Here is a 5440-nt window from a genome sequence, read left to right as displayed (position 1 = left end):
TGTTGTCTCATTTTAACTGTGCTGAGTGATTCTTTTCAGTGTTTGATTTAGCCAATGGCTCCATCGTTGCCATTTTGATTCAAAAATAGAAGAAATAGTACACAGATTCTACTATAATTTTACTGATGCTTTCTCAGTGCAAATTATTTTAAAGGAAGTGATCACAAGTGCAAAGCAGACACATTCTTGATTCTGTTTTTGACCTGGGCAAGAGTGATGTGTCTGAAATACGTGGTTGAGAGACAAAACTCCCTCTTTTGAATTGGTTCTATTGCCATTTCATGACCGGTGATGCAACATTTTCTGGGAATCTTGCTGTTGGGTTGCCGTTCCCTGTGAACACTGCTGAGATGTGCCTGGCCATGGAATTGTTGACATGCAGAGAGTTCCGAAGAAGAATGTCTACTCAAAGAAACAGTGTTTGGATGTGCTTTAATGCATGCACAATTGACCTCTGGTAACAGAGGCAGGAATTTACAGGAATTTACAGAGGCAGGAATTTACAGTTGCGAATGCCTTTGTAAATTAATGCACTTTGTAGACTTCTACCATAGCCTTGTCATGGTTGTATAAAAAGATGAGTTTCCTTCTCAAACCTCTCACTATTTTTCATGTAAAACATTCATTTTTGTTTTGTTTTGAATTGAGAGTCTTTAATTCCTTTGTGCTTTATCAATAGAAGCATCTATTTTCACTAGATGTCGTTGCTGCCTTTTAACCTTGGGGAGATACGATGTATCACCTGGGGGGGCCATAGGATGCTGTGGACCTACCCCTCTGTAGGACAGTCTGTGGGAAACGGGCCTCCCTGATGTGGTGATGGAGGAATGATCCACTGACTGTGCTCAGAGGACAGTAGAGCCTGAAACGGGAGGCCTAGTTGTGAATGCCTGTTGTCCACCTGACATTCGCCCAAAAAAGAGCACAATAAAATAGCCTGGGAACTAAGACATTTTCTCCCCCATTAGGCTTAGGAAGGCTGTAGATCATCTCATGGTGAAATGTATGGTATGTGTTATTTTAAAGTTGCATCCATAAGTCACTAAAGGACTGCAGTAATTAGTAGTACCTGGCGCTTCAAGAATTTGCTGACTTACCTGCTCGCTTGCTCTCTTTCTTTCTCTCTCCCCACCCTTTCTTTCCTCCAGAGAACTGTCTTCACTATTTGCTTTTCAGGGTGCAGCGACAAAGAGGTGAGCTAGGCAAACATATAAGGAGCTAGTTTATCCTTCTGACCTCCCAGTGAAACCCGTGTTGAGCGTGTTCCTCAGCATGAAACTTGAAGTCCCTTTGTCTAAATTTACAAAGAGATACCATGTTTAGAAACTCCTTATGGTGCTGGCTGTATCGGCTGTCAACATTGACCGCAGCTGTGCATAGTTGTTTGCTCTCCACACCCGCTCGCTCCCCCACTGCCATGTACTGCTCTAGCTGATGAGCTGTGCCATTACCTGTGATCCCCACTTAAGTCTGAATTCAGCCAGACTACTAGTTAGGAAAAAGTGCAGTCCCACTCTTGTATATCCTCCAGTTATTCATTCTGAGCAAGATAAAACTGATCTGATAGATGTACTGGCTGGATCTGAGTAACTCTGAATTAGGGTCTATTACACTGTAAAAACTTTGAACATTGAAATGCTATACAAGTGAGCAATAGCTACAAGAGTAGAGAGAGAGAATGCTCAACTCCAAATCCCTATCCAAACTTTCATCTATGCAGGAGCTTCTGTATGTTGCAACCCTTGAAGTTTGCTGATTCCATCATCTTTGTTCTGCCCCAGGTATATTTTTACTGAGCAGCCATTGGCTGTGCTGCCACATTATTTGCCTTCCTGCAGTGTTGCTTGATGGCAAAACTGAAAAACTTGGAAGCTGCAGGAGACAATTCTTGGGACAAAAGGGTTGCTTAAAATCTCAAGAAAACAATTTTAAAATTCAAATTGTGTGTATGATCTGTACCTTCAATGGAGCTTACTATGGAGGTATAGGATTGCAACCTAAGTCTACACCAGCCAATCTCTCATCACATTGTTTTTCTCTACTTCCCTACCACATAGCAGCAACCAAGACAACCACAGGTCTGCCTTCTCTGGGTTGTATTCAGCTAAGTCCAACTTGGAGTAGAGCCATCAAAATTAATGAGCCAAAGTTTGCCATGCCCATTAACTTCACTGGGTTTGTGCTAGCATTGAATTCCATCCTCTGAAATTTATGTCCTGACCCTGATCGAAGGCTGTGCTCATTGACAATGGGGTTTGTGAAACTTATTTGTTGATTGATTTTACATAGCCAAGCTGCATTGAGCATTTCAAAGCCTGTGTGCTGTTAGTGAGTTTGATTGTGATTAACAGGGCAATGAGCAGCTTTCAAGATATGTTCATGTACAGAGATGGGGATCCTGTGGCCCTGTGGATGTTGGGTTATAATTCCCATCATCCCTGATGATGGGCCATGGCTGATGGAAGGCTGCAGGTTCCTCATTGTTGCTACAGTCAGTGGAAAGTACACCACAAAGGCTGTGAGGATAGGTTGTCTTAGTTGTTATCCTAGGAGGCAGCTGCTGCATTGATCTGTAAGTGGCGTAGCTCCACAACTGAACAGTGATAAAATGCGATCTATCTAAGGCAGCATAAATCTGCTAGGTGGTAGCTTGGTATGTCTCAGTATAATAGAACAGTTGCCCGGCAGGATTCCTAATTTAAACTGGCATAAGTGTGACATAAATTCAAGTTTGTGCAAGCCTGAAGCATAAGCCTCTTTTGAATTTAAGGGCCTGTACTCCTTTGCCATAAGTAAAATTCAAGTTTGCATGTTATATCAGAGTCCACCTTTCACAGCAGCATGTCGTACGTGCCTGTTTTACTCATTTCAGATCTGTATTGCAAGTGCCTTCCGAGCAGGAAGGAGAAATACGTTGGCCTCAACTTATAAGTAGGTTGCCATCCGCAAAGTTGTTGTGTGCCTCAGTCTTTAGGTACAGCTGAATGCATGATAGTTACATAAGGGAAGTGTGTTAAGGGGGGGCGGTGCTTGCGTGTCTCTTGTGGGGGGAACAATGACATTACAGCTTTTGCAATGGAAGTGCTGTAGTGGTGAATAAATGAGAGGCATAAACTTGTTTAAAGCTGAGAGGCATAAATAAATGAGAGGCGTAAAGCTGGTTGCCACAAGTTAATGAGAAAGTGGATGAATTTACACCATGCACACACCGCAACATATTCATTGCTTCTGGAATCCTGCAGTACTAAAAGCAAAAGATCACAAATGAAATGGACATGTACCTGTTTTTCAAAATATTTTCCCACACACACAATATGGGAGAGACTTCATCTTGCATACATTGCAACGCTGTATTTCACTCTTCAAAAATCAAAAGAGCTGGCCAGTTAAGTCATTGGCCAGGCCAGCTTTTAGAAACTGCTAAATAATTGGCCAAGGGTGGATTATCACCTTTGTCTCTAGCGGCTAATCTCCAATCTTCTGCAAGGACCAGGCCTAGCTTTCTCCTCCAGCTTGTAATGAACTTGCAGTTCTGAGCTGGGCAGTGCTCCAAGCACCTGGAGTCACTCATCTAGCAAAGGACTCTGCTCTGCTCCAGCTCCTCCAGTCCATTAACAAGCTGCCCCAGCGGATATCTGAAACTGCAGTCCCATGGCTGTGCTATACAGAGGGTGGCCTTGACAGTGGGGAAGGAAAGAGACAATCAGGGATGCAGCAAGGACAGGGTGGGGCTGCCAGGTGTGGAAGGAGAGCCACTCTTCTCCAAGAGCCTGAGATGCCATGTTTTTAGACAGTGATGAAGAAGAATAAGTGAAATTACAGAAAGTGCCCCACTGTAACTTGAAGCTGTCAAGAAAGAATGCAAGCCTGTCAGCACAGCAGTCTAGGAAGTGGTGTCAATGTTCTCCAAACCAGTTTCAGCTGTCTTCCCCGATTTGCCTTTGGGTACAGATGTAGGCCGCTCACACTATACCTAAATGGATAGCCCTGATAAGACATGAAGTCTTCACAAAGACAAGCTTTGCTGAGAGCTGAAGGCCAGCTTTTATGGCCACGGGTGGTAGGGTCAGGTATCTGCAAAAGCCAATCCTCCTGAGCCCTCACGTGACATGCTGCTGCTCCTCATTGTCATTTGCTTGCTCACCTGCCCTCTTATGCGCCAGAGTGGATGACTATGCAAATAATAATAATGATGATGATGATGTATCATTTATACCCCGCCTATCTGGCTGGGTTTCTCCAGCCACTCTGAGCGGCTTCCAACAGAATATTAAAATACAATAACCTATTAAACTTTAAAAGCTTCCCTAAACAGGGCTGCCTTCAGATGTCTTCTAAAAAACTGGTAGTTGTTTTTCTCTTTGACATCTGGTGGGAGGGCATTCCATAGGGCAGGTGCCACTATTGAGAAGGCCCTCTGCCTGGTTCCCAGTAGCTTTGCTTCTCACAGTGAGGGAACCGCCAGAAGGCCCTCGGAGCTGGACCTCAGTGTCCGGGCAGAATGATGGGGGTGGAGACGCTCCTTCAGGTATACTGGGCCGAGGCCGTTTAGGGCTTTAAAGGTCAGCACTAACACTTTGAATTGTGCTCAGAAACGTACTGGGAGCCAGTGTAGGTCTTTCAAGACCGGTGTTATAGGATCTCGGCGGCTGCTCCCAGTTACCAGTCTAGCTGCCGCAGCAATGTAAAGGAGGAAGAGCTGCAGCTTTGGGCAGCCATTGCTACTCCACAGCTTTCAGTCTAGATGGATGTGATAGTAAAAATTGGAAGGGGAACAGCTGGTAGCAAGGAGAGCCCACTGAGGGTGTCCTGCCAGCGGTTTCCTAAAACTTTGGGAAATCATTGCTCATTGAGTCTTCACAGCCACCACCTCTATATCTCGGCTTTTGTGGCTGATGTACAGCAACCGGTGCTTTTTTTCTTAAAAAAATGTTTAGAGGTACTCTCACTTTGACTCAAGGAAATCACCAGGAAAGGAAATGAAGCCGCCATCGGAGGTGGTAACAACGAAATTGACCAATCACCATGCTTCATACTCCTACTTCATACATTAAAAGCTTGCTTCCATCTAAAACACTGTGACAGGAAATGAGGCCGCCGTTGGGGGTTGAAACAGAACTGACGATTCACCATGCTATTCAATGGAACTGACATTCACCGGGCTAGAGAAGAAACTAAAATTTTTAATTTTTTTAGTTTCTTCTCCCATTAGATTCACAAAATGTTTAGGCGTATTCGTACCCCCAGCAAAAAAAGTACTGACAGTAACCATCCTTGAAAGTAGATGTTCATTTCTGTTGCATTATCCTTCATCCAATAAAGATGAAAGGAGGTGTGTGGTTTGCCAAACACCCAACACACACCTGTGCTGAAGCTGGCAGACAGATGCCCCACAAGGATGGGTGAGTGTAGGGGAGAAGAAAAACTCACAAAAGGACAC

General features: G+C 44.3%; 1 long non-coding RNA gene across 1 annotated transcript in view; it reads left to right on the top strand.

Annotated features, from left to right (window-relative positions):
• LOC309365452 overlaps nt 1-5440 on the top strand; it is a 258469-nt gene that overhangs the window by 221947 nt on the left and 31082 nt on the right. The window lies entirely within an intron of this gene.

The sequence above is a fragment of the Podarcis melisellensis genome, assembly GCF_964234715.1.
Source record: "Podarcis melisellensis genome assembly, chromosome: 2".
NCBI lineage: Eukaryota > Metazoa > Chordata > Lepidosauria > Squamata > Lacertidae > Podarcis > Podarcis melisellensis.
This window is presented reverse-complemented; position numbering and strand designations above follow the sequence as displayed.